Here is a 19696-nt window from a genome sequence, read left to right on the forward strand (position 1 = left end):
CTAGATGAGTTAGAATCCACTATCTTCCCCATCAGCATCATTGTCTGATTTACAGCTATTATAAATTTGAAAACTGTGACTTTAAGAAGGAAACTTTCTTCCTCCATGTGAGAACAGTTATGAGCAAAGCGGCAGGCAAAGCTGTTAGTTATTAAACATAGCTGTTGTTTGCCGACATGGTCGCACACAAGACCAGATCGAGGGAGAAAATGGCACACACACAAAACAAACAAACAAACAAAAAACTCTTCCAAGATCTAGGGGAATCAAGAGAAAGGGTTTTCCATCTTGTCGGAGCCTCCTGAAGAGAGGGCGGCTTTGCAGGAGATCAGAAAACCAAGAGAAGGGGGCTTGGGGAGGGCAAGATCAGTGGCTCCAAGGAAACATATAGAAACCAAAAAATAAATGCACAGTGACTTGCAGAGCGGGCCCCTGAGTGCCGGGCTGGAAGATGTTGTTTATCTCAGCATGGGGCCTATGGCTTCCTGATCAGTTGGAAGCAGATCGATGGTTTCCCCACCCCCACACACGCTGTCTGCATGTTGCCTGCACGATTTTGCCACAGTCCAGTATCTCTGGGCTGTTATTTAATTTGTCACTCTTTTTTTTTTTTTGAGCTTTCACTTATTTGTGAAGGACACTTTGTATCATTGTAAGTGGACAATTAGTATCTTCCTATGACACATTAAAATAAATCCCCTAGCTATTGAAAAAAAACAAATTTATACCTGTATATCACTTAAAGTCCTCTTGAGCATGACTGTACTGTATATAGCCACATTCTGAGAAACACCGACTTCTATAAGAGTAATTAAATCACAGTACAAGGGTGAACTGCAAGACGAAATTGGTTTCATTTATAGAGAAGGAGAATTCTTTTATAGAGAAGGAAAGCCAAACTTTTTAGATGTTCAAGATTAAGAATATTCTAGGGGCCACCTTGGTGGCTCAGTTGGTTAAGTGACTGACTCTTGATTTCGGCTCAGGTCGAGATCTAAGGGTCCTGGGTTTGAGACCCACATCTGGCTCCTAGCTCAGCATGGAGTCTGCTTGAGGATTCTCCCTCACCCTCTGCCCTCCGCCCTCCTCCCTGCTTGCACTATTTTTCTCTCTCTCTCTCTCAAATAAATAAATCTAAAAAAAAAAAATACTCTAGAAGGTAGAACGTTAGGGATTAGGTGCCACTGAAAGAATGATGTCAGAACCTTGCCCACATCGCTAGCACTAAGCTCATTATTCACAATCGTCTATTTACACCTATTTGCCAACGCGTCTAAAAGGTCCTCTGGGGGCAAGGTGGGTCTCATTGACTGCTCTCTACCTCTCAACCAGCACACAGCAGGACCACAATAAGGTTCTTTGCAGGAATGAAGACGTGTAAACCATTTATTTTTGCTGCAAAGGTCCTGTCTTACATTTGTCTTACGCAAATAGTTGATACATTTCCGATGGCTGTGAAAACACATTTTTGAGCAAAAATTTGGTCTTAAAATTAAATTAAACAAAATCTTGGCTTTTCTTGCACACCCACAACATCAGATTGCCACGTAGAGCCCATGTAGGTAAACTGTGGGAGCAATTCATTAGGGCTGAACCGACGCTAATCCTGGCTGAGTAGGGCAGTCGTGCATGGAACTTCTTAGCCATCCTGGGGCCTGAGCCCCACCCCTGTATCTTCTGATTCTGATTCCAGATGAAATCACACATCTATGGCACTGAGATACACAGTTTGGGAGTAAGGCATTTATCATATCAAAAGAGAATGTGAAGACACATTCTTGGAAAATCCATGAAAGCCTCACTATTTTAAGAGCTTAGTTTAGATTTTTAATTTTGATTCCTTTTTAATAAGACACATTCAAATGCAGTTCTCTCAAACAGCTTTATTATTCCCAGGTTAAAATTGTGAAGGTTCCTTTTAATCATAGCAAGGAGAGTCTCCCCGCCTCCCCGACCCTGCAAAGAGTTTGGGCTAAAGTACTGTGTGCTAAGGGTGGGGAGGGGCATGGGAGCAAGAGTTAAGGAACAGAAAAGGAAAATTTATCTCTAAGCCACTCATCCCCAGACTGCTGAGCTGAGAAGGAGAGGGTCCCTGGTGTCAGGGACATACTGTGGTGGGAGCCTTCGCAATTCTGATTTCCCCTTTCTTCATACACTTGCAGGGGGAAAGCACGAGTTTGGGGCCCTGTAAAGGTGGGTTCAAAGCCTGCCTCTGTCTTGTGTTAACTGTGAGACATGGGAAAACATTGAGCTATCTCTGTCATCAGTTTAGCCTTTCCTTGAAAAAAATAGGTTTTCAATTTCTTAATCATAAGTATAGTGCATTTGAGGAGTTATCTGTTTGAATTTATTTTCCTCCCATTTAAAAAAAATACAAATTGATAAAAGTGAGTATTTACTTCATTCCAAAGAACTGGGTTCCAAACAACATAGAAAACAGGATGCAAGTGATTGAGCGGTCACCTACTTCAGTTTTACCAACAACAAACACTCAGTCATTTTCCTTTTGTTCTCTTTGGTCCCACAGTTCATAAACAGTAGGTGGAAATAAGGGTTGATTGCTGGGAGGGACCTCGGGGCTCATCTCATCCAAGGATCTTGTTAAAACCACCCAAGGCTGACTTCATCATCCTCACTCTGGTTACTCACCACTCACATTGTTCATTGTACTAGGCAGCCCCAAATAACCTCTGTCTTTGAAGCTGCTGTCCCTTTCTGGCTTGAATGTGCACCACTCTTTGCTTTCCCTCAGTAAAGGGAAGAGGAGGGTGTGAGGCAGAGACACCACGGGGGAGAGCCATGCACCAGCCCTCGAACCTGACCTAAGTCTGGGAGAGTCCTGAACCACCAGCTGCTGTCCAGAGAACAGCAGTCACCTGTGCCTGGTGGCCCCACAGATCTGAGTCCCCGAGGCAGATAAGGGTGGCAGGCAAAGGTGACCATGGTCTTCTGCGTGATCAGATGGGTCTGAGACATTCACATCCATTTCTAGGAAATGGAGCTGCGTGGAGGGCAGGATGGCCAGAGCTAATTCAGTTTAGATGTTCTGATGATCTAGGACAGTTTCTTCTCGTACTTCTAGAGATATCTTGCAATTTTGTAATGTCCCTACAGTATTTGTTATTCTTCTCAGTCCCTATCTATTTCCCAAGTTACTCTGCATAAAAATTCTTGAAAACAAGGGCTTGTGTGCTTATTTTCAGTAGGAGGAAAGTGGGAGGAGGAAGAGACTCTGGCTGGGGTGCCTAATATTTTGCAGCTGGGCTGAGGAATGGAGAGAGAAAGCCAGGTGGGAGAGGAGATGAGGGCAGTCAAGGTGAGCCAGCAGGTCTCAGGGACCCAGGAGGAAGGGAAGGGCCACGGAGTCCCCAGGAAGCAGCAGTGGGTCCTGGGCCAGTAGAAGATGCCCCACTCTTGCCCACCATGGCAGGGCATGGATTAGAAGAAATGCTGTCAGTGCAGTCACTCAAACAGCGGGCTTAGGGTTCTGCCTAAATTCAGGCCAAAAGACACTCCTACAGAGTGGCCCTGGGTCCCTCTTGAAAAGATTCCCAATTCTTCTCCTGGCCCCTTGTCAGAGGAAATAAGTCATCTGATGATGTGTTTGCAGTGTGGAAGCCAGGGCTCAGCTCTGTTCAGTTATAAGTCCCTACTCTTCCCCGGTCGCTGGTGGAACCTCCCCACCATCGCCTGGTCGCCTTCGTCTGGCGAATGGGTCAAGCCTCAGGGCAGGAATGGATACATTTAACAACCTCTGTCTCATTCCCCCAATGCCCCCAGTTGAGTTAGGAGGGTGATCTGTGAATCTGGTTTGGAAGAGGAAGGCTAAGATGCCAACGCATGCCACCTGTACGGGACCGAGGAGGAAGTGTCCCTGAAACCTACAGGCTCAGCAGCCTCCAGCTTGTGGCTTCAGCTGGAAAACAGAGCTGGCTGAGCCACCAAAGGGGTTCAGTGGATCGGAGCGAAGACAATGGACCTCAGATCCACTCACCCTTTGTCACCTGCTAAGGCCTGGAACCAGCAACAGTTATCATCACAGAGCTTTGTTGGGAAACTGGCCAATTAGGGTATAGGTAATAATGTGAACAGTCATATCCATAAATCAATTCACAAAAATACAGATTGGCGGGGGGTCAGCTCCCGGAGAGCAGCGTCTGTGACTCATTTCTGCATCCCACAGGTCCTGGCCTATAGAGCAGGAGCTCAGTTAACATCTATTGGCTGTTTGTGGTCAAATGACACTCATCAACTAAATGCAGATTTACTGGGTAAACCAAACCATTATTTAGGCTTTTGTAATAACCATGTTTTCTAGTTTCTGTATTTGATACTTAAACATCCTGGGGCCTTGCTGACTGCGGAGACCGCCCCTCCCAGGGATGGCCCAAATAAAGACACTCCCCTGCCGGCAAGCCCTTCCTGTGCAGACCACCCAGACAACAGCCCATATGACCGACCACTACCTCCTTTACCACTTCCTCCCTCCAGACCACTGAGCACCTGCCCTTTCAGCCCAGAGCCGGGTACCAGACAACCAGGGACAGCTGTAGGTTGCAGAGTCTGATGAAATGATTCAAGCTATTGCATCCCAAGCTCACTCACACTGCCTCACCCATCCAAGCCCTCCCGTGGCATGGGGTGGTGTGAGCAACAAACTATCTTTTTTTTTTTTTTTAAGATTTGTTTCTTTTTAATTTTTTTAAAGAGATAGAGAGAGAGCAAGTGGGTGGGGAGGGGCAAAGGGAGAGGGAGAAAGAATCTTCACCAGACTCCGTGCTCAGTTCAGAGCCTGTTGCAGGGCTCCATCTCACAACCCTGAGACCATGACCTGAGCTGAAATCAAAAGTCAGATGCTTAACTGACTGAGCCATCCAGGTGCCTCACAAGCCATCTTTTCAATGGCAGTCCTCCCCTGACCTGTTGGCCTCACCATATGTGAATAATAATAATGCCTACATTTCATTTTTTTTAAGATTTTATTTGTTTATTTGACAGAGAGAGAGAGAGCCCAAGTAGGCAGAGCAGGATAGAGAAGGAGAGGGAGAAGCAGGCTCCCCACTGAGCAGAGCCCAACGCAGGGTTCGATCCCAGGACTCCGGGATCATGACCTGAGCTGAAGGCAGACACCTAACTGACTAAGCCATCCAGGCTCCCCAAACCCTACATTTTAAAATTGCTTTGGAACCTCCAACAATGGGACACAACAGAATAACATCTTCCATCCCCCAAACACCTATTCTGGGCTGAGCGCTTAGATAACATTAATTCTAAGCACAACAACACTCACAAAAGCAAGTATTATTACTTTTGTGTTATAGATGATACAGCTGAGCCTCAGAGGGGTTAGGTAATTTACCCAAAGTGGCAGGGCTGGGATGTTTTGGCCTTGTTGAAAGGAGATGTGAGGTCCAGGGCTGGGGTCCTGGTGCACATAATGGGGAACTTAGGGGAAGGAGCCTAAGGACAGTTTATTCATTCATTCAGCAACCATTTCTTGAGCAAGAGGTAATGGCTAAGACTGCTGATTTCCGGACTCCACCTGCATGGACCAGTTAGTCCGGCCATAAAGGAAGCTCTGTTTCCCTCAGCTAGCGCGTGCCAGACCAATGACAAGTGCATGCAGGAGAATGTGGAGAGCATGCAGGAGAACCCCATGGCTGTCTCCCTTATCTCAGCTTTACCCCAAAACAGGAACTGCAGCCAGGGAGCTTGCCGTAGGACTGATCTCCTAACCACCCAAGTCACCTTGTTACCCAAGTGCTGTTCCATCTCTGGGTTTCCTTCGCTGATGGAATTTTGCCCCTCAAAAAAAGGGCATGTCACCTCCTAGAATCAAGGATCCAAACTAGCTACAAACAGGACGTTGGAACTTTAAAAACTTCTCTAGAAATAGAGTCGTGAGAACAACCATTTATTTCTGACCATAAAACAGAACTCCTTTACCAGGAGGACCATCTGCAAAGGGCAGGGAAAGGGCACACTCAACAAGCCAAAGTCCCAGGGGCAGCCCTGGGCATCTCTAAGGCAGGCCGGCAGGCTCTTCTCATGTCCACATCTTCTCATGTCCACATCCGTCCACTGGCAAGACCATGCCTTTCTTATCTCTGTCCATCAATGCCCTTCAGGGACCCCTAATATAAGCCTAAATGTTAGAAGCAACTCCCCCTGGATAACTTGGAAATGGTTAACATACTTCAGACGTTGCATTTACATCTTAATCGATATCCTTAGGTCAGAGCTGCGGGGTCGTCATAACTCTGGAATCAAGAGATGAATTCCCACACTTGGCAGAGTATATGGAAGTTAAACGGTACTGGAGAACCCAAATGCCAAAACACAACTCACTGGGCAAGTGGGACAAGGTCAAGTTCACTTTCACTTATGGACAAACCATGAGATAATCCTCAAACAAAGAAACTTTTTAAGAGCAAATTATGCTCTATTAATCGCTATGCAGAAAGAGTGGGCATACACTCTGGAAAACAGCATGGAGATTCCTCAAAAAAGTTGAATACAGAGCTACCCTATGACCCAGCAATCACACTACTGGGTATTTACCCTAAAGATACAAATGTAGGGATCCGAAGGGGCATGTGCACCCGAATGTTTATAGCAGCAATGGCCACAATAGCCAAATTGTGGGAAGATCTCTCTCTCTCTCTCTCTCTCTCTCTCTCACACACACACACACACACACACACACACACACTGTAATACTATGCAGCCATCAAAACCCCCCAAATCTTGTCATTTGCAATGACATGGGTGGAACTAGAAGCGATTATGCTAAGTGGAATAAATCAACCAGATAAAGACAATTATCATATGATCTCTCTGATACAAGGAATTTGAGAGGCAGGGCAGGGGGTCATAAGGGGTAGAGAGGGTAAAAATGAAATAAGATGGGACTGGGGGAGGGAGACAAACTGTAAGAGACTCTTGATCTCAGGAATCCAACCGAAGGTTACTGAGGGTGGCGGGGAGGGATAGGGTGGCTGGGTGATGGACATTGGGGAGGGTATGTGCTATGGTGAGTGCTGTGAATTGTATAAGACTGATGATTCACAGACCTGTACCCTGAAGCAAATAATATATGTTAAGAAAAAAAAGGGGGGGAGGGACAGCGGGCATAAACCAAGACCGTTCGTGCAAACTGGGGTGTATGGCGCTCATCAGGAAAGCCTGTCCTCAGTTTCCTTTGCCCTTAGTAACTCGCTTCAGTCTGCCCCTGCTGAGCCGATGGCTGCCATCTATCCCCTTTGGATCTCTGGTATGTTCTTTTCCTAGTCCATCAGTTAGATTCCCTGTGCTCCCCAAGGTAACAGGTAGATGATAGAAACTAGCCCACAACCCAGGGTCGGGAGAGGCCAGCAGCCAGACCCCTTCCTGCATCCTCCTCTCTTAACCGCACTTTCTAAATACAAGGCTTCTGTGTGGGCGCTTGGAACATCTTGGGTTTCTTGACTTGAATGGATCTCAAGCTGAAAGCAGGAAGTGGGAAGGCCGAGGAGCACAGAGACTTGGGGACACTGTGCAGAGGCTGGGACCATCACATGCCCCCTCCCCCCCAGCAGCTCTGTGAGCCTCACGTTAACCAGCAACCACGTCTGCAGCCGGGGCCCCATCCTCACAGCTGTGTTTATATCTTCCAAACCCCACGGCGGAATCTGCATATGACAGTTAGACTCCAGGCCAGAAGTCCCACAAGGTAGTAGGGGCAGGGGCGCTGGGGAGGACAAGGCACTTCTTTGACCTGAGAGGTTCGTGTCTGCTTTGAGGTTTGTGTCCCAGGCTTCCCTCTGAAGCCATTTAAGACCCTGTCCCTGTGCTCTAGTCCAAGCCTACTTGCACTTTATCTATTTCCTGCCAACGTCACCTCTTGGAATAATTCATTCCATCTGTCTCCTGCATCGCTGCCATTTATTCCCACGGCCCCACCCTGGCTTCGTCATCCTCCAGAATGTCTCCACCTCTGAAACCTTAAACTCCAAGAACCCACGCTCCTAGCCCTCACTGCCACCAGCAGTGATCATACAGGGGCCCCAAGTCCGGGCAGGGAGGGAAGGGTTGAGCTGCACAGAGGGTGGGGTTTAAGGACCATAGCCGGGTGTATTTGAATTAGGCTCTGCCTCTGACTGCCTGGGTAACCTTGGGCAGTTGACCTCATCTAAGACTTCACCTTCTCATCCACAAACTGGGGATAATAATATGTACTGAGGTTGAAAGGAGACAATATACTGAGGTTCCGAGCACAGGGCCTGCCTGTGCCACATGCCCACCCAGGGGGAGCCCCCATATAATCCCTCCATTATGATCACTTCTCACCATCCTGCTACCAGCCCCAACCCCTCCCGGGCCTCCCCTGGCTTCCTCACCTTCACAAGAGCAAAATGAACTCCAGAGCTGCTGAGGCAGTAGGACCAGGCTCCCCAACCCTGTCCACATGCCACCCTGGTGGGCAGAGAGGTTGCCCTAGGACTCTGTGCGCTCCTGGCAAGACCCCTCCTACAAACACAGCCTCACCAACCGTTTCTGCTGAAACCAGCATGACCAGTCTCACCGAGTCCTGGGTCCTGACTTCCAGCAGCCCCACAGAAGCCCCAGAACCCTCCGGCCTCCCCATCACCCACGCAAATCCCCAAACATCCTTGTTTATCCTCCTTTGGCCATTTCTCTGCCCAGATACTGAATTCTTCCCTTGGGGCAGCCCTTGGACCTCCCAGCCTGTCCTCTAAAAAAATCTCTAATGTCAACTTCTGCTTTGAATATTTATTTCACTTCCTTCTTTTTGTTCTAATTGAAACCTATTTCCTTTGCCTTCCCAAGTGTGGCTTTCTCCCTCCTATTCTCATACAACTGGCCTAAGGGTGCAATAGGTGTTTTTCTTTGCTCCTCACTACTATTTCCAGAACGTTCTCTCCCCCCCATCTTGGACTCTCAGGTCACAACTGCACACTTCTTCTTGTTACTAAGGGACATCAGCTCACCCCTCCCCTCTCTGCTCTCACTCTCTCTCTCAGTCTCCATTTCAAACTCCTCCTGACCTCCTTTCCTCTCTTGATTTCAACCTCTGCCTTGACACATTTGAAATGTGGGCCAAACTGAGCCGGGCTTGAAATGCAAAATACACAGTGGATTGTGAAGGCTCAGCATGGGAAAAAAAATAGAAATACTTCAATCGTTTTTTTATAGTGATTACATATCAAAATGATAATATTTTGGATATATTAGAGCAAATAAAATGTATTAATGTATCTAAATTATTTTCATCTGTGTCTCCACATTTCTATGCCACTACTAGAAAGTTTTAAATTGCATATGGGGCTCACATTTCATTTCTACTGGTTTTGTCAATAATTGAAACTCTTTCTTAATCTCCATTTCAAATGTCCCACATTATTACCACCTCTCTTGTCTTCCTGAGGGGGGCTCCCTCAAGAACTCTGACTCTGGCACTCCCTGACTTCACCTGGACCCTACTGCCTGCCCCCCCCCCCCCTCCTCCATCTCCCCCCTCAGTCCTTCCTTCCCTCTTTTTCCCACTTACATTTCATGATTTGTGTTATTTGCTTGCTAGACACACCTTCAATCTCTTGACCTCTTTCTGGCATCCTTGGCAAAACTAAATCTGATTAGAGCTAACTCTCTGGTTCTGCCCTGCCTTTCACATAGCTGAGCATAGCTGGAAACAGAAAACCACACCGCCAGGCTTACTGGGCTGACTTTAAGGTTGTGGCCATTAGACCCAAGTGGGCTCTGATACTAACCAGCGGGCTTGCTACCTCTTCCTAGGCCAACCACATGCTCATCCCCAGACACCTGTCTCATGCCTCCTCCTCCATCTTCACTTTTGCTCTCCCAGTTAAGAAAACAGAAGCAATGAGAAGAAAGCTTTCTTTAAACTCTCCCCATACCATAACCATTGACCCGGGTCCAGGCCCTAGCACTCTGCCTTCCCTTTTGTCACTGTAGTTGAACCGTGTGTGCTCTTGCCTGAGCCAACCCCTGACTCACATCAGATTCCTTCTCATACTTTCTCAAGGATATGATTCCAGCACATCTACTTAGCCAGTGTTTCTCTCTGCAGAGCATCACTCCGTCGCATAAACCATACTACTTCTTCCATCTTAAAATAAAACAAAACGCATTCTTGATCTCCATTCCCCTCCACTTCTCTGTCGTCTTGCACAGCAGAACTTCTTGGAAGAATCGCAAGTACACATTGCATTCCGTTCTCTTCCTGTTCTGTCCCGAACCCACTCCATTCAGCCTCCTCCCATCTAACTTTGCCAGAATCGCTCTTGCCAGGTATAAGGGGCTGAATGGTGTCCTCCCCAAACTCCTGTGTTAAAACCCTCGCCCCTACTGCCTCAGAATGTGACTGTATTTGGAGATAGGGTCTTTAAAGAGATTATGTTAAAATGAGGCTGTTAGGTTGGCCCCTGATCCAATTTGCCGGGTGTTCTTATAAGAAGAAAGGCAGACACACAAAGAGACACCAAGAGCATGTGTGCACAGAGAAAAGACCACAAGAGGACACACCAACAAGGGAGACAACTGCAAGTCAAGGAGAGAGGCTCCAGAGGAACCGACCCTGCCTGTACCATGGTCTTAGACTTCCAGTGCCCAGAACCGTGAGAAAATCAATGGCTGTTGTTAAAGCCATGCAGTCTGTGGCCGTTTGTTACGCGGCCCAAGCTGACTGATACATCAGGTCACCACGGATCTCCAATGGCTCAGTCTAATGGCCGATGCTCAGTGCTCCTCCAATTTGACCTTTCAGCAACACTGGCACCGTTGGTCACACTTCTACTTGGTTGCATTTCCAGGGCTCAACACTCATGTGATTCTTTCATTAGCTGTTCCTTTTCAGCCTCCTTTGCTGCCCCCTCATCTCCTGAGTTCTCAGGCCTTTCAGCATGGCGCTCCGCAGAGCCCCTTCCCTGGACCTCCTCTCGTTTCCCACACACTGTCCATCTGTCAGCACTAATCTAAACACTGCATAGCCTCTCCCCTCCTCCACTGCTTTCACCACTACGGAGGCACAGAATTTCTCACCTAGATTATCTGACCTGACTCTACCTGACACTCCCCACTACCACCCAGCTGAGTCTTTCCCCCACCTCCGGGCCAGGCACTGGGAAAGCAGAGTCTGCACTGGGTCTTCACTCTCTCTTTCAATCCAGACTTAATCCACTGCACCTTGGCTTCTTCCCCCACCCACCGAAATGGCTCAGCAGAGGTAACACTGGAAAAATCGAATGTCCTCCTGCAGCTAGAGTGACCATTTAAAAATGAAGATCAGACCTCCTTTCATTTTTTTGAAACCCTTCGCTGGCTTCCTACTGCCTCTAGAGACCCAAATTCCTATGGATCGACAGAAGACCTTCCACGGCTTTAGCTTCAATATAATTAAGAGTGTGGGTGGTAGATTCAGTTAATCCTGATTCCAATTGCTATACACTGAATGTTTGTATCCCCCCAAATTCATCTGTTGCAACCAACATGATGATACTTGGAGGAAAGGCCTGTGGGAGGGGATCAGGTCATGAGGGTCAAGTCCTCCTGAATGGGATCAGGGCTCTTATAGAAGAGACCCCAGAGGGCTCCCTCTCCTCGCCCACTACATGAGGACACTAAGAAGATGGTCATCCATGTAGAGGCTATCTAACAGGGTCTTCACCAGACATGGAATCTGCCTGTGCCTTCAACTTGGACCTCTCACCTCCAGAGTGAGAAATGTGTGGTTCATACACCACCTGGTCTGTGCGGGACTGCCATGGCAGCCCCAGTGAACAAAGACACCAGTCCCTCCTAACTGTGAGCTCAGGCAAGTTACCAGGTCTCTGAGCCTTGCTTTCCCCATGTATCACTTGGCTATAATAATGGGACTCATCTCACTGGTTGACGTAAGGATCAGATGAACTCATACATGTCAAATGCTCAGAGCAGTGCCTGGCCTAGCAGAGCTCAAAAAAATGAATGTCCAGGACCTCCCACCACTGTCCTTCCTCAGCCTGAGCTCTGTGCTACCTTCTTTGACTGGGTAACCCTTCTCTGCCCTTTCTCTGCCCTTCCATATTTCACTCCAGCGGCTATCCTCGCAGGACGCTTTCCTTCCTCCCCTGGGCCTACTTAGGGCCCCTTCTTCTCCCCTCTATCTACACTTTGCACCCAATTCCATTAGAGCATGAATCAAATTATAATGCAGGACTGGTCTACATGCCTGTGTCTTCAGGGGACTTTAAGCCCCTTGAGGGCAGGAACCATGACCTTTTATTTCCGCATGCACCAGCAGTACCATAAAACCTGCCATCTTAGGATAAATGAAGTCACTGTTGCTTTTGTCCTAAACTCACCTCTTTAAGCATTCCTTCATCTGGTACTTACGGATTTGGTGAACAGGGATGCATGCATTCATTCAACAAGCAACAGTGCCTGCCATACACAAGACACAGTGCTGGGCGTCCTGTGTCTATGGTGTCTTGTGTCTAGGTGTTCATGTTGGGCATATTAAGATGAATTCAAAGCAGACAGCATTTGCACTCAAGGGGCTTATGGTCCAGAAGGACTCAAGTGGACACAGCTGCAGTACAGTGTGAATGGAAGGGCTGACAAGGACCATGGGGGCCTGGGAAAGAGAAAGAGAGAAGCTGGGGCTTCTAGACTCAAGGGGCAGCAGCCATGCCGTTTATTGTCTGACACCAGGAAGCAATACCAGATAAACTTGGGAACAAGGTGGGAATGAAGCTGACTGTCCTAGAGACTGAGAACACAGAATGTGGAGGAAGGAGGGTGCCTTGGGCAGACCCCAGGGCAGAAGCAGAAAAATAGAGGGATGCAACCATACTTCTCCTACGATCAAACATGGATGGAGGGCTCCATATATATCAGGTATTGTTGAAAGGACCTGATGTGGAGTTACTCAGGTAGCCCTTACAATAACCCTGGGTTGGGGGCTATTATCTCACGGTCTAGAGGAGGGGAAGCTGAGGCTAAGGACAGGCGTGGGGTTTTCCACCAGCATGCAACAGAGGTGGGGTTGGAATTCAGCCTGTGGATTTGGGGTGTGGGGTTTCACCATCATGCAATGCCATCCCCGCAAAGACAAGATCATTAAGGATGTTAAGTTTGGACTAGGATGCCTGGGACAAGTGAAACTGTATCTGCTCTGTACCAACCACGTGGTCCAAACCCTGAGTGTCTTTCCCACCGGATCATCTCTAGGTAAGTACACTTTGCTTATGGATCGATGTCTTGCTGGTCTACCATGGGGGCGGGGGGGGAGGAGCAGGGGACAGACTAACCACAGTGACAGTGCAATGACACAGGACAGGGTCATGTCTTATGCCTCCTGGCCCCTCTCCCTGCATGTAGCCAGGACAAAGCCCCTGTAGGGGGCCTGCAGAGCACCTTTCTTATTGAAAGATGAGGATTAAAAAAAAACGAATGAGTGAATGAATGAATGAGCAAGGGAATGAAGGCCAAGAACCACCTGAGCAGGGTCTCTGGGTGGGGAAAAGTGGGTGATGTGATGAGGAATCGCCATGCCCGGTCAGCACCCTTACTCAGGGCACACTGTGCAGCTTCCTTCCCACATGTGGTGCTGCTGACACACAGACCTCCTCTCAGCACCCCCACTCCGGAGTGTGTCAGGCCAGGGGTCAGGTCAGCACCATTCCCCTCAGAGCCATCCTCCCTGCCCTCACTCCCTAGAGTAACGCTGCATGGCCCCCTAATATCGGAAGGAGCCCTTGGGGCCTCTGGGCTCCTCTCACTCTTCCCTCCACAAGACACCAGCCTCCACCCAGGGACAATGAAACTCATCCCTTGATTCTTCTGGTGGCAAACCTCAGGAAGGCCCTTGGGAGCCTCCTGCCTCTGATCAGGATGGGGAATGGATAGACTCACACATGCCCCAGAAGCAGCAGCCCTCAGGGTCCAGAACATTGCCTACCAATTCTACTAGCTGGGGACCAGGACGAAAAGACTTTGTTCGATTTCCCCGAAAATCTAGGCTTCACTAGGGATCCCACTAACCAAAACTGTGCTTTCTTCAGCAGAAGGTAAGAACCAGCCTTAAGACACCCTAAGAAGTAACGTGGGTGTCTCCGGGAGACCCTGGGGGCGGGGGGGGACCGCAGTTGCTCCTGACCTCCTCTTCCGCTCTCCTTCCTCCTCACTTCCCCAGGATTTACAGGGGACTCCCCAAAGGGCAGGGAAGTGAAATGTGTATCTTGAGTCTCTTGTGCACAAGGTGCTTTATGTGGGTTATGTCACCTGATTCTCCCACAGCTCTCATGAGGTAACATTCCCATTTTGTAGAGGGGACACTGAGGATTAGAAAGTCAAGGCCCCAGTGAAACAGATGGCCCAGTCAAAATAAGACACTTTACAGGATTTAATCAAGGAATGTGTGCAAAGTGTGGCCAGGGTGTGAAATGCCCACCATGGCTAGAGCGGTGCCCTCTGGATGCGACCACCCCAGCCCCCACAGTCAAGGAGGGGAAGAGCTGCTGGACCCTGGAAGGAGAAAACCGTATGGAGAGGGTGGCTGATACAGGGCAGTGACCTTGGGTGGAGGGACACTGGCAGCCCAAGATGACCCCTTAAGGCAGGCCCTGGGGGAATAAATATTCCGCCCTCCCTGCCTTCCATCTTTCCACCTCCTGCCGGGGCTGCTCCCCAATGGCCAAACCAGCGAGGCAGAGCGCCGGGTGAATGGTGGCCTAGGGGAATGAAGGAGTGGGGAGCAAAACACAAGACACCCTTGCACTGAGCCCAGACCGGCCAAACTGCAATGTCCACACGCCTGTCACCTCCCCAGGCCGTTCCCCATCTTACAGAGGGACAGCCCGTTTGGGCAAGAGAGACCCAGCATCTAGACCCAGCCTGGCCGCCCCCGGGGGAACACGGATAGATAAAGCCTGGCATCGCTGCACCAGTTAATACCTCGGCTCTCCTCCTGCTCCGCCGCGGGACTCTCCAACCTGTAGAAGGCGGTGACCCTCCGCAGCCGAGGCCCTAGCCAGACCCGCCTAGGAAACCCACCCCTGCCCCTGGGCGGCTTCCCGCCAGCGCTAAGCCGAGCCAAGATGCACCAGGGCTATCTGATTGGTGAGAAGGCAGATGAGGGGGTTCCCCGAGGAGAATAATTGAATTTCATGGGGGAAGGAACGCCGGCATGGGGGCCTCTGGCCCTCCACTCTGCGAGCAGCCTGGCTGCAGGCGTCTGGGCGAGGCCAGGATCATGTGTAACTCATTACCTCCGCGAGCCTCCCATTTGCGGCCGCCTGATGACGCCGCGAGCGTGGTGGAGTGTCTGAGGCCACGGGGTGAGCATGACTACAATATTTTTCTGACACTAACACCTCTCTCTGGCCCTCAAGAAGGGCCGTGGAGGAGCCAGGCTGGGCCAAACACCACCCACACGCGCCCTCCGCCTTCTCCGCCTCCTGGCGCCAGACAGAGGAGGCCTACAGCTAGGCAGGCAGGAAAGGAAAGGAAAGGCCGCACCACCGGGGAAGGTGAGAGCAGAGGGAAGAGGGGAGAGGGGCAAGCAGGTCCAGCTGGCCCCCTTTTGGGTTTCTGTTCACAGGGAGGTAGAAGTGGTCGTGGAGGTCACGGGAGGCTGGGCGAGGGGACCCTGGAGGTCGCATTCTGCCATCAGCCCTTCCATGCAATTCCAGGGAGACAGGTGGAAGGGAAGCTATTCCCCTGGGGTGGCACAGTGGGGGGGGGGGGGTGCTGCCCTGCCCTTGGGGCTTGTCTGTCAACAGGGGGGCTCCGATGGGGAGGCTGACAGCTCAGACCCAAGGGAGCAGGCAGGGTCCTGAGACATGGCCCAACAAGGGGTGCAGAGAGGGGAGAGGTCCCTAGACATGGGGAAGCAGGGACTGTGGGCCTGAAGGGTATGGCAATGCACAATTCGGGAACTGGGCCAGACCGCCTCTTAGGGAGGGGACAGAGGAACCAACGCAGGTAACAGCCCCTCCCCTTCTCTTCTCACCTGCTAAGGGGAAAGAAGGGGAGAGATAAAGACAGGGTGGGAGGGAAAGAGAAGACAAGTTAAGAAAGGGGGGAGGTAGAGGAGGGGATGGGGCTTCTCAGTGTATTACCCCTGAAATAACAAGTTGAGGCCCTAATGTCTTTAAAGTCCCACCTGCATTCAAGTCTGAGTCACACCTTAATATCGGGGCTGCATTTTTGCTACTTCGCTTCCGCAGATCCTAATAACCCCAGGGCTAAGAGGAGACACTCACCTCTTTCCTTTAAGGGGAAAATCCTGGAAGGGACTCAGAGCCCTGCAAGTCCTACCAGACGTTACTGTTTAAATCTACTCAGGGCCCATGAGGCAGCTTGGGCCTCCCTCCCTTTCCCCATCTCTGCCCCCCTCTGCTTTCCAATCAGCCTCCCTCTCCAGTTACACTCTCCAGAGATGAGGATCAAAGAACAAAATCCTGGGGAAACAGATCAAATCTGGCTTGAATTTCCCCAAGTCAGAGCTTACTGGTTTCCTCTTAGAAATGAAAGGGAAGAGGGGGAATGTCAAACCAGAAACCCATGAGCTTAGGTGGCTGATTTCATCTCAACACTGGGGTCTCTCTGGGTTCCTCACACCGACCCCCCATCCCCATGCCTGGAGGCCAGATCACTGAAGAGTGGGGGAGACCAGACAATTTTGAGATCAGGCTTAGGATGTATTTGTTTTGTCACCTTTAGATTTCAAGAACCCAATGTCCATTCATTCTGCCATTCATTCACCCAATCAAGAATTAGTAAGCACCTACTATGTGCCAGGCTTAAGAGCCATCAGTCAGCAAAACAGAGGTGCCTGCTTTTGTCAAGCCTATATTCTTCTCTCAAGGAACAGACAATGAATATAAACATAATAAAATAAGAATTACATAGTGTGTTAGCGGGGGAATAGGACTGTGGGAGAAAGGAAAAAGAGAAGCAAGGGCCGGGAGTGCAAGGGGACAGGAAACCTGATGGGGAAGGTGATATTTGAGCAAAGACTGGAAGGAGGTGGAAGAGCAACCTTCCAGGGAGCACAGGCCCCAGGTGAGTATGCCAGCAGGGTCAAGGTGAATGTCCGCAGCCTCCTTGGCTACTGTTAGCACCTGGGTTATTACTCTCATTGAGGGGGGATGTTTTGTGAGCTTTCTCAGGGCAGCATCACGTTCTGATTTAAGTTTTCAAAGGACCACACCCTGAATGCAATGACCAGATCTGTTTCGACACACAGAATTCTAGAACTGGACAGAACCTCACAGAGACCTCCCCTCTGCCCTGCCCCCATTTGGCAGATGAGGATACTGAGGTCCAGAGAGGGATGTGACCCAGTCAGGTCACACGGCCCTGGAGGGGTGAGTCAGCTTCCACCTCTCATCTTCCAACTTGTGTCCGTATTTCAGGAGTGCCGGGCCTCAGGAGACCCCTGAGGATTCTTACTGGCAGGGCTCTAAAACTGTTCTCTGATGGGATCTCTGCCCTGGGGGGCCTGGAAAGCACAATCGCTGAGACTACTATTATTTTCAGCCCTTCTGGTCCAAATGGTCTTTTTAAATCTGGGGTGCAGAAAAAGAGCAAGGATGATGTAAGGGGTATGAGGCCTGGTGATGCTTCAAACCCTTGGCCTCTCCCTGCCCTGCCCCAACTGGCACCCCAGGCTGGCCCTAATAGTCCTCCAGACTCCCCCACCGTGCTGTACCCCAGTTCTTCCTTGCCAAGCCAGTCCTCTTTCCTGAGGGGCTGGTAGGGAGTAGGCAGGATCAAGGATACGAAAGCCAGCTTGGTCTATGCCGATGGGGGAGTGCTGAGCACTGGCCAGCGACCCAGCCTTCCCAGAAGACAGGAACCTGACAGAAACATTGACCTGGCTTGATGTGACACAGCTGGTGGCTCCCTTCCCCACCCTCCTCTTCTGTTACAAAATTGTGTTCAGTCTTTAAAGCCTTTTCTGGAAAGACTTCTCCTAACTTCAGTACCCAAGTGCCCTCCTTATCCATGGGGGATACTCCCGAGACTCCCAGTGGATGCCCGAAACCACCACGAGTACCAAACCCTGTATGTATTCTGTTTTTTTCCTATTTACACACACTGTGATAAAGTTTAATTTCCAGATCAGGCATAGCAGGAGATTCACAACAATAACTAATAATAAATAGAACATTCGTAAGAGTATGCTGTAATAAGTTATGTGACTGTGGTCTCTTTCTCCGTCAGTATATCTTATTACACCGCACTCACCCATCTTCTTGTGATGAGGCTAAAATGGCTATGTGATTAGATGAAGTGAGGTGAATGACACAAGGCACCGTGATGGCATTAGGCTGTGGCTGGCCTTCTGATAATAGGTCAGAAGGAGGGTCATCTGCTTCCAGACCACAGTTTGGTGTGGAGAACAGACTGTGGAAAGCAAAACCACAGATAAAGGGGGGACTACCATGCTGACACATATTTTTGCCTACTTTATGTTATGGGTAGTTGTCCCCAGGCCAGTCCCTTCCGCTGAGATCATAGCCCTTGGAGGGCAAGGATGGTTCGATTTCACTTTGGAGCATCCTTGGCACCCCACCTGTGGCTTGACACATTGAAGATCCTCAAAATATGTTTGTTGAACGGAATTCAAAAGAAGAGCTACAGTGGTGGGCAGTCTACTAGGGCAGATTGTGGGGGCTTATCGGTCAGGAGCTCAAAGCTTGTCTCCTCTCCCTGCTGAGACTGTCCCTAATCCCTGCATCTCTGAGCTACCCAACTTCCCTTCCAGCACTTGGTGCCTTTTAGGAGGACAGACACAGTTACAGCAGGATGGGGAGGTGTTTCTGTCTTTGAGTAATTTTGAGACAAAGGCAGCTAGCAGAGTGGAGAGAAAACATGGTGTTTGAAAGAGCCTTGAACAAAGGCCTGCATAGTGGTTAATTCCTGTCAGCTCGACTGGTTACAGGGGCCAGGTGAAACATCATTTCTGGGTGTTCCCAGATTCAATCAGCATTTGATTTGGTGGGCTCAGTAGAGCAGATTGCCCTCCCCAGTGGGAGTGGGCCGCATCCAATCAGTTGAGGGCCTTTAGAGAGCAAAAGGCAGAGCAATTTGCTTTTTGCCTCCTGCCTGCCCACAGAGTTGGGACATAGCCTCTCATCTTCTCCAGCCCTCAAACTGCAGTTTACACCATTCGCTCCTCTGGTTCTCGGGCTTTCTGACACAGATCAAATTATACCGCCCACTTTCCTGGGTCTCCAGTCTGAAGTTGGGAGAGCGTGAGGCTCCTCAGCTTCCATAAGCATGTAAGCCAATTCCTCATAATAAAACTTTGTATGTACATATATATCCCCTTGGTTCCATTTCTCTGGAGAACTCTATGACAGCTTGTCTCTACCTAATTGGCCGTAAGTCTTTATGAGACTCTTCTGTAAACTTCATTCTATTTAGCTTTGAAGTGGGAACAATGCTGTCCTCCCCTGTGCTCACTGCAAAAAGGAGTGTGTCTATTGATGTAGCAAGCATTCATTAAGCACCCACTAAGTGTCAAGCTTGGTCCTCGGTATACAGGATTCTGTCTGTTGGCAAGGTGCTTTGGGCTCCTTTGGAGGAAGCATCCGTTGAATTTTCAGTTTTAGCAAATAACCATTTCCCACAGATGCAGTGGGTCACTGCATGGGGAACTCCCTCCTGCGGGCCTGATCTGGAG

At 49.6% G+C, this 19696-nt stretch overlaps 1 protein-coding gene across 3 annotated transcripts in view; it reads right to left on the reverse strand.

The window, feature by feature from the left end:
• SCARA5 (scavenger receptor class A member 5) overlaps window positions 1-19696 on the reverse strand; it is a 118607-nt gene that overhangs the window by 93870 nt on the left and 5041 nt on the right. The window lies entirely within an intron of this gene.

This window comes from Lontra canadensis, unplaced genomic scaffold (genome assembly GCF_010015895.1).
Source record: "Lontra canadensis isolate GAN:19392208 unplaced genomic scaffold, GSC_riverotter_1.0 scaffold10, whole genome shotgun sequence".
Lineage (NCBI taxonomy): Eukaryota > Metazoa > Chordata > Mammalia > Carnivora > Mustelidae > Lontra > Lontra canadensis.